Below are 10,462 nucleotides of genomic sequence, written 5' to 3'. Positions count from 1 at the left end.
AAATATATCTCAGCGAGGTCTTCGGGCTGCAGAAGTACACAACTGCAAATTCCCATAGAGGACCGAAGCGTCCCACAAATAGTGGCAAATTTCCCACAAAGTCCTGCAAATTGCAGCAAAATTCATGGGAAAAGAGGCAGGAAATGATTTTTCCTGCCTGGGGAGAGCTGTTGTAAAGGTCTGATCTACAGGTTCTCACAAATGTTGGAGGAAAAAATACATTTTTAATATTGCACTATGGAATATATCTCTTTTCCTATTTCACACTTAAGGGAAAGCACTAAAAATTTAGTATGTGTTATAGATGTTGGTTTCCACTGGCGTGATACTGCACATAGGTGTATGTGGTAACACAGAACAATGCAAGGATACTGGATAACAGGCTCCTGTTTTACCTGCAACTTGTCAGCTCCCCAAAGTGGCAGTGCTTGAACCACTGCCATCTCAAATATTAGCAGAAAGCCGCGTGTTCTTTCATGCTTCAGTTATAAAGGGAGTATATAAATTATTTAATTGGGAGAAAGTATTGCATTAATATATTTACACTTCAAATGCATTTGCAGAATGTTGCTCCTCCCTGGTGAGAATAATAAAACAGCAGTGTAAAGTTGCACTGGAGGAACGCCTGCAGATTGCAAGGAGCTCTTTGCAGAGTAGCAGCCCCTCTTTGCCCTCTCTTAGAAGGCTGTTGCTGCTGCATTTTCGGAGCGAGATGCAGCTGCCTGCTCTACCCTTGCTGGAGCTCTGCCAGAGCCTCCTTTTCCCTCAAGAACCATGTGCTGGGTTATCCATCAGCACGCTTTGCCTTGTTGCTCCCTTCATCTCAAGGGCAACTGCTCTCTACAGATCACTTGTGCTGTCCCAAGCTGAGTTTGGGATAATTGCCACACCGGTGCGATGTGTCTTCATCTGGCTGCCAATGTCAACTCAAAGGAATGTGCTTTCCTAAAAGCCTTCTAATTTAAGGGTATTGGAGCTTTTGCACGAGCCTAGCTAACTAGCACCCAGGCTAGTGAGCTGCTTAGGCTTATGTTTCACAGGTACAGCTAGGAGACTGAAATATTTAAAACCATATGCCTGTTTGCTGCAAAGGAGAGGCCCTGTTTTTAAAATTTCATTTAATCCTTTCTGGATTTACACTTTAAGGCAATGGATTCTCAGCTGCTGTAAAAGTGCTGAAATTAGAGTTCAGATTAACCACAGAATTTAAGAATAGCGTCGACGTGGAAAGTGGTTTTGAACGAGATGTGGGTGTTTATTAGGAATGCTCTGCTGCACAAAGCCTACTCCTGAGTCAGAGAGGCCACGTTAGTGCAGGAGTGAGCCAGAAGGTTCAATGGGCTTGAGTATATCCAGAGCTTGTGGTTTCATTCTGTGTGCTGGACCAGGAACGTGCACAGGAAGTGGCCACGTTGGGCAAACAAGGTGTTGGTGGTGCTCCTGTTCCTCTGTCCAGTGGTAAGAAGTGGAATGGCTTCATGCAATGATGTGAAATTGGCCATATCATGTTCCATTGATTTGTTTAGCAATTTGCATCCAAACTGGGAAGGAAAAGATAAAGGGAGAGATGCAATGAGGACCAACTGGCCTGGTTTGTAGGCACCCACCAACAGGGCTTTGCCTTGAACCTGGCATCTCGTCCTGGTGGGGTGCAGTGCTCTATGTGGGTTTGCACAGCAGCTCTGGTAGGATTCAGAGATGATTGCTGCTCTCCTCCTGTACTTTATGCCACATTTTCTTGCGTTGTTCTTTGCCTTTTTTTGGGCTGGATCTAGGCAGGTAGATAAGATACACATTTTGTACATGCTAGTTCCTGTAGGAAATGATTCACATTTAGAGCAACCACCAGATAGAATAAAAGTCAAAGCAGCAAGAAACCAAGACAGAATCACTCTGGTGAGTATGAATATGCTGAGTAGCATTGGACAGTGCAGGTTTCATGTGCTGCCTTGACCTAGAGGTGCTTTGTTTGCAGGGTGAACTCCTACTCCTGCTTAAGCTACAAGGGGACTGTCAGCAACTCTTAACAGTTTTATTGCATGCATTATTTTATGTCTGTCTACCAAAAATAGTCACGAGAACTCCTCAAAATAAATAAAAAATCAAACCAAGCAAATCTTCTCTCCTAAGCCCGAAGGAGGTGGAAGTGCTGTTGATGTCTTCTTAAAAGAATAAAGATGTGTGAGACAGGCATTATAAAAGAATGCCCCTCTGTCTGTGTGCTGTTACCAGGAGAACAGCAGCCTCCCCTGGCAGCTCTGAGCTTCCTGAAAGGTGTTACAGTTTTGCCTCAGAGGTCTTGTATCCAGGATAAGAGTGATTTACCTTATTTACTCGGGCCTGACCTACCCTTTCGTATACTGCTCCTTCACTTAGTCAGCGAAATGGATGCCAGATATTGTTCTCCTGCAGGAAGTTCTTCCTGGAATTCTGCAGCAAACCAAAGGCTCAGGCAGTGGGAAAATGAAAATAAGGTCAACTTTCCCTTAGGACTGAAGAATACAAGAAGTACACTGACACCATTTGAGATCTCCTTCCCAGAAAAGTAGAAGCCACAAATACAGCCAGATTGCACAAACTGGCTTGAGTGTAACTGTTTCTTGCCACTCTCCTTTCAGGCTGAATTTTGTCTAACCTGAATTTAAAACGGGGGAAAAAAAATGATTTATTTCTGTACAGGATTTGTTTAGAGCTGCTGCGCTGTGAATGGTGTTGTTAAGCTGATGGTAAATGATTGAATATTCCTGTTGGCTGCTCTGGCTGGAAACCATCTCAGAAGTTATGTAGCAGGAGGGATGCTTAGCCTACAGCTGTGTCAGGACCAAAGCATTGCTATGCTGGGGGTATTCATAACCCTTCTCAATTAATTTGACCTCAGTTTCTAGAAAATGTGAATCAGAGCTTTATGAAAATGGTAACAATAAGGAAAAAAAGCAGTCATGCGTTTTACAGGAGTGGTTGCTGAGTGTCACTTTGTCAAATGTGCCTCTTCTTTGCATTTATCTTCACATTCTGAAATCTAGAAAAATCTCGGTGTCTGTTCTGTAAGGCTGAGATTATCAACAAATTACAGACCAGCAATAAAGGGCACAAAGATGAGGACAGGAGTGCTATGGAGCATGGGCAATAGCAAGTGACAGAGCTGAAGAGTTACAAAAAAAAAAGAGTTGCAGAGAAACAAAGGATGTGGTCTTAGGGTCTCCTGAGAGAACAGCTATTTTCTTATATTCTCTTCCTATTATCACTTTCATTTTGATCCAGGGAAATTTTCAGCAACTTGAGAAATAGTCTTTGGGGCCATCTGTCCCTCAGCTCACACAGCTCCTGGACTTCATTTTGGAGCTCTGGTGGGCATCCGAGGGCAGGATTCCACCTTTGGTGGCTGGTTTCCCAACCCACGAGTTGCGTAAGCATATACATGCACGCAAATGCAAGAACCCCAAAGTGACTGCTTTAACCTCTCATTAACTCCTAACGCAGTGGGGATGCATTTGTTAGCAAGTACTGAGGAAAACATACGTTTGAGGCTGTTTTTTATCCCCTATGCATCATAATCATAACTTTCTGTATTCGTCGAACCAACAAGCACACACACTCTGTGTAACAGCCACCACATCCCATGTGAGGTACGTTTCAATTTTACGGTAAATTTCCTGTTTTATGGATTCCTTTCTGAAAAACTCCTTGCAGAATTCTCGAATGAATACGAACTTTCCTTAAAGCACCACAAATTGCTGCCCTGCTAGTAGTATTCTGCTTTAGTCCTTCCTTCAGCTTTACTGTTGGTCTTACTGATTGTTTTTATTGCTTCTCAAATGCTTTATTTCCAGTTTGCATGCTTCTCATTACGGCTGCTATTTTTGGGTCCTCTTAAAATATATCTTTTACTGCATTCAGCTAATTACATGGAACTTCTTCAGATGTGAGAATACATCTTATTTACAAAACCCCCCTCTGATCAGGCATTAGTTAAAATACATGCGCAGGATATTACAATTTGAAGTGTGCAAGGCATTTGTGTTTTAATTAAAATCTTGGAGGAGAAACTTGTTCACATGAATTACTAGCTGGATTTTTAGCAGGTTGTATAAATGGTGACAAATTACATCTTTGTATTCAAGAAGAGTGTGGAGTTACTTGGTGAAAATCGCTACATATGTTAAATCTTTTCAGTGTCTGCTATAAATATTAAAGATATGTGGGTATGAAATTATGAGAGTGCAAACGACCCAAGAGTAATTAAAATACTTGATCTGCTTCTGTTTGCTGCAGAGAAGCAGCTTGGTTCTTAGGCCTCTTTTTAGAACAAAACAAGAACCATAGAATTACTCAGGTTGGAAAAGACCTTAAAGATCATCAAGTCCAACTACCAAGAAGTGGAAAGGAGAGAAGAACCAAGTGCATTCTTGGTTCATAACTTCTTGGGTCAGCATCAGCAATTATGGTGTAGGGGGGCAGGACAGATGAGAGAAGACCCTTTCAAACCCTGTGGACCATGCTTGGTTCATAACTCGGTATATGCGAGGAGGGACCTGCCTGAAACACATTCTGTAAATACACTGTGTGGTTATATTCATAGAATCATAGAATGGCCTGGGTTGCACAGGAGCACAGTGCTCATCCAGTTCCAACCCCCTGCTGTGTGCAGGTCGCCAGCCAGCAGACCAGGCTGCCCAGAGCCACATCCAGCCTGGCCTTGAATGCCTGCAGGGATGGGGCATCCACAACTTCCTTGGGCAACTGTGCCAGTGCATCACCACCCATATTGGTGTGGTCTACTGCAGGTTTGTTCTATGCATCTATTTTATGGACACATTTAGTTTATGCAAGAGTTTGTTGTGCTGAAAATATTTAAAGTTTTACCTCAAGCAAGAGGTGCTGCTGCAGGTAGTGCTCACAAGTTTCATGCTAATGTTTTAGGGCTTGGAAAGTCAGTAATTTCCTATCTACTTGGGCAAGAGCACTGGAAATTCATGTATTTCCCTGGAAAAAAGTAATGCTTCTATGATTCTATGTTTGTGCACTTGGTGTATCTTGAGAAATTAGGACTGCTGGCAAGAAAATGGCTTTTGAGAAAATGGTGAGTTTTTAAATTCAGTTAAATCTGCTGAGGAGACTTCTTAATTATTGGTGAACCTCTCATGCTTGCAAAAATACCCTAATATGTCTGTCTACAGTAGAAGTGCTCATCTTCAAAAATGACACCTCTATTAAATTAACTTGTTTCTGCTAGCCTCTTGTTTACTTATGGCTGCTTTCACTGTATCACAAAATGCCAATAATGGAGATGACTTACGTCATTTCCTTCAACATGTGCTCTTTGATGTGTTCTTATCCCATCTGTATGGGAAGGATTTAGATCTTGTGATTTAGGTCTAGCTTGAAAGAGATGAGTTTTTCCTTTTGCTTGTGTGGTGTTATGACCTCTAGCTTTGTTTGTATTGAGAACTTTTAATGCAAATTGAAAATAAATAGAGCATCAGGTAGCTTCTTGCTGGGAAACTTTGTATATCAATCATAGGAGCAAATTAGAAGTTTCATTTTTGGGTATATAGTTTAAAATATATATATATATATCTCCATTAGAAAACTATTATAGGGGTAGTTCCCAGGGTTTGAGGCATCTTCACACAGTAGCTCTTTATTGCTTTAACAAGTTTTTGAACGCTTCTTATTATTGAAGTACCATGTGCCCATAGGCAGAATCAGTAGTGTGAACATGGACATTTACTTTGTTATAATGCCTTATTTTCTCTAATAGTAGTCTGCTACCTCATATTACTTGGACTTCTTCTAGCTCCATATCAGGCTTTTAGCAATGACTATACAAACTTCTTTAGTGCTTTGCGCTCTGTAAAAATATCATTTTGAGTGCTCCCAAGTTTATCTTTTGAAAAATGTATAGGAAGAATCTTTCCTAATTGATCCAAGTTTCCTCACCTTGAAGTGAAAGGTGTTTCCAACTTGCACTAGCTACAGTGCTTTCAGTGTGGTCACTCTCTGCACAGATGCTGAAGGAAGGGCTGCAGCCACCCAGTGCATGCACATTTCAAGTAAGAGGTCAGGAGGGTTTATTTGGTTGTAGGATGCACAGAACTGACCCTAGCACCAAAGGTTAAGCCTTGGTTTGCTTTTTGTTTTTAATATACACGTAATCATCACTCGTATCCTGTGTGACAAGGCCCTATTGGTACTGTTTCCCTTTATTCAGAAGTTGCCCCGAGGATGCAGAAGCATCTGATGTTTGTGCATTACCTTGGGAGCCTACAAAGTCTTTAAGAATCAAACTGCAGCAGGACATTAAAGCTGGAAAAAAAAACCCACTAACTTCTCCAGTATCTGATATGCTGCTTCTCCAGGTGGAAAAATCATCTCAGCATTTATGTCAGGATTTCCATCGCTCAAGCGAGTTATTTTGTCCTCTGTTGCCTTCCAACCTTGTGCGTTTGCAGCCAAACTAGGCAGAGCCCTTCTCCTTCACTGCTGACTCTGTGATGATCTCCAGGAGTGAGTTCCTCACATTTTGTGCACTCGGGGAAGGGAAGCGATGGCTGTGGGGAGATGCAGGAGCTTCCTCTTCCTGCTGGTCAGCTGCTTTCTTCCCAGTATTGGCCACTTTCCCAACGGGCTGCTAAAAACCCAAAGCGTGCTGGCTGGAGTCCTGGCCTCATTAAAACCTATGCCAAACCTCCCATTGACTGCGGGGCCCTTGCCCAACTCATCCAACGATCTTGCTGTGTTGTTTATGGGATTGTTCTGATGGGTTTTCCCAGGCAATGCCTGGGCGGTTCGGAGCTTTCCTCTCCTGCGAGCAGGAAGCTGGCTCCAAGCAGAGCTAGTAATCAGGCAGCACTTTATCAGTTTTAGCACGATATCTTTATTAATTGGACAAAAACAGGACTCAGCTCTTCAGGACTTCCTAGAAGCATGAGCTTCTTTGTTTAATTTTCTGTATGCACCGTGCATGAGACTGCCCTGTGCAGTGCTTCCTGCAATGCGATTACATGTACATCAGAAAGCTAATGGAAATGGTAGAAAGACACTCAGGGAAATGAACTTCCAGTCCACAAAGTACTGAAAGTTGCTTTAAGAGAGGGGAGGGGGAAAAAGACACAATCAACGAATAGTGACCTCAAATGATACTGTATAGGGGCAGTATTGACACTGCTGGAAGGTTCTTATTTGTTTTAATAGTAATTGATGCAAGAAAAAAAGCAGGTTTTATAGATTAAACCTATGTCTAGGAAGAGTGAAGCGCCTCATTTTTTTCCAAGTTTCACAAATACATCAGTTTTTTATTTTTTTATTTTTTCTTAAGGAAATGGAGGTTTTTCATTTGGGAAAGGCTATTTACTTGGATTTGCTTGGTGCCATGTGCAGTAAAAACCAGGCAAAAAAAAACATAAATGATTATGCAAGGGGAAAGAATCCTGAAGTAGAAAGATTCAGGCTTGATTTGGATGTGGCTCACCCTGTGGTCCCTCTGACCTCAAACACAACAGAAAAGCACATTACTGAAAACCACAAAAAGGCAAATAACACTTTTGGCCAGTGCCAATGAGGGATGCGTTCCTGCCCATGGCAGCCTCAATGACTGGAGGTTGTGTCCCTGTGCTTTGCTGTTTGCAGTGGTGTAGTGGCCCAGGCACATTCAAGAGCTGATATGGCCCTTGTTTGTTATGTAACAAAGGGTAAAATCTGTTCTACTTGCCATTTGTTTCTGATATTACCAGAGCTTTGGTTTTGTAGAATCAATTCTGAGCCTTGCAGTGTGAAACAGGGAGGAGAATGGAGAATCATGCAATGCACAAGGATCCCTCTGCAAGTGTTCTTATCATCCCTTTAAAAAGAAAAGAAATACAGGAGGAAAAAAAGTCACGTGGGAGAAATGATTTCATAAATTTAATAAACAGTTCAAAGTCTCCTGCAGGACTATTCGTACTATGCATGTTTTTCATTGTTCTTTAATGAGTAAATGACCCGTTAATGTGCATAAGAACGTATCAGAAGCACATGGCAGTGAAGAAGCTTGGGTGGTAGTAGATTTGATCAAAGATTTTCAAATCTGACCCCAAGTATTTGATGAAGAAGATTAGCATGGAGACAATTTACCAAACAAATACAGCATTAAGAGCCAAGAGACAGGCTGAGGGAATTGAAGGCTCCAGATTGCCCACATAAAGAATATCATGAAACATAAAGAAAGCAAAGCCAGGATGAACGTCTGGGATGTGCAGTGCAGTGCAACTGGACTTCTGTGGCCAACTGATTCTTTTTAATGTTCTTTTTAACATAGCATGCAAGACTTTTGTTTTTTAATTATATATATGTGTGTGTGTGTGTGTCGATATATATATGTTGTGCCCATGACCTGGGTTCTAACAGTGTTCCTTCAAGCATTTAAAAAGATTTCTGGACCAGAATTGGTTAATTAGTGCTTTGTGTTACACTGTGTTACATATGACCCAACCAGAGATAAAAAGGTTTAAAGGTCTCTTGTAACCCTGCAATGCCATTTGTAACACAAAAATAACCCCCTTTCATTACTGGCATGCCACTGTAGCAGGCAGGTTATTTTTTCCCTTCTCTGCAATGAGGGCAGCTTTCGCATCAGAAGAATTCTTGGCAAATTAATGCGCTACCTCTTGGGCTAATTAAATTAGAAAGGATCAAAAATACAGAGCAGCTTTTGTGGTGGACACAATGTTGTGCTTCATGCATTTTGCTCAGAGAGGAATTTCTGCCATTTAGCCCCTTTTTGCCTCTAGCAGCGTTCTGGACTCTCTAACACAGTCAAGTTCCTAATTTGCCTCAATGAGAGAGAATTATTAACTGATAATAAGAAAAGGAGCATTCACAGCTCCAGGCTGGGCTGCGTGGAGAAGGGTGAGCTGCACAGCACCTGAAGCGCATGCAATTTTTATTAATTCCTGCCTAAAACAACGCATTCAGGAGTAAAATTGCTGTTCAAATGGCAAAAACAATTATAATTTTGATTCTTTGCTTCTGAAAATGTGAACTGCTTTATCTCAGATACAGCTTAGCTTAAACTGATAAGTTCACCTTTCCTTACGCCTGCATCGAGAGGTTTTGTTGGTAGCAAGTGCATTACATTTTGAAGTCAGTTCCACTTAAACTGATTGTTCTTGTGTTCAGAAATATTTCTGAAAGCATGGGAAAATGTGCACTTTTTCATTTGAGCTAGCAACTGAAATGGTAAAAGTGTTTTTTCTCATAGTAAACAGCAATTGCATTGGTCAGTGAGAAGGGTCTGTACAATGAAGGGCATTAAACTATACTTAGGATAATGCAAAACAATAAAGCAAGAACGTGCATGGATGGGCATAAGATTATAGTGGGCTCTTTTTTTTTTTTTTTTTTTCTTTTCCCTCCCCTCCTGACAGGACATTTCTTGTTAACATGGAGATATGTGTTTTGACAGACATCCCCATCAGAGTTGGACTGGACTGCACTCCTCTTCCAAATGTAATTAATGGCCCCAACCACGCAGGCACACGGGGCCTGCTCTGCCTGCACTTAGGCAGGGAAATTGTATTAAAGCTAGCAGGAGTTGGCTGGATAGGGAAAACAGGATGAAGACCCTGCATTTAAAGTTCAAAAAATAATTCCTTGTCCAAGAACCGCTAAACTTTCTCTGCTTTCAAGATATTGAAACCTCTGCTGTTTTTTTTCTACGTGGATGCTGACCGTAGAAAAACAGTATATTCTTGCCCTAATGGTTTCCCTCACTGCCTTACTGGAGTCTGCTGAACTTTCAAGTATCATCTGTATCTGCTTTACTTTTTATTTCAACCATACACGCTTTTATATGTGCCTGAAAAAAATAAATTCAAAGATCTTGAAATAGGAAGGAGGGCATGCATGCAAGTTACAGCAGCCCCAGGGTAACAGTATCTCGCTCACTAATGATTCACATGGAGTTTGTGACTAGTTAGACTCGCATTTTCCTTTTCAGAGAAGTAAAAGGATGCTGTTGAAATAGTTTATATTTCATTGGCAAACTTTGCATCTTCTCAAATTTTTTTTATTTTTTTTTTTTTGGCATGTGTTTAATTTGGACAAGGAAAAAAAAAAAAAAAGCACGTGGTAACATGTGAAAATCCTGAATGTTAGTCATTTATTTGTTATTTTTGCAAGGACTGAACCAATACGTGGCAGATGAAGTTTGTATGGCTCATAATGGCTGACTTCTACCTGCTGATGCAATGAATAGCACCCAGGGGTCTGCTGGTGTATGGCCCGTGTGGTGCTTTGCAGTAACCATGTGGTTGTAGACAGCCCATTCCCTGGAGAACTGCAGAGTCAATAGATGAGAAAGAGGGGAAAAATTAAGAAGAAAAGAGAGTGACCTTCTAGCTTTTGCACTTAGAATCATTTCAAAGGCTGACTTCCATATTCTTGCTGCTTTAGAAAAAGCAGATGGGGGGGGGGGGGGGGGGGG

Source organism: Lagopus leucura, unplaced genomic scaffold (genome assembly GCF_019238085.1).
Source record: "Lagopus leucura isolate 7727_CA_CO unplaced genomic scaffold, USGS_WTPT01 Super-Scaffold_100019, whole genome shotgun sequence".
In the NCBI taxonomy this organism is placed as follows: Eukaryota; Metazoa; Chordata; class Aves; order Galliformes; family Phasianidae; genus Lagopus; species Lagopus leucura.
This window is presented reverse-complemented; position numbering follows the sequence as displayed.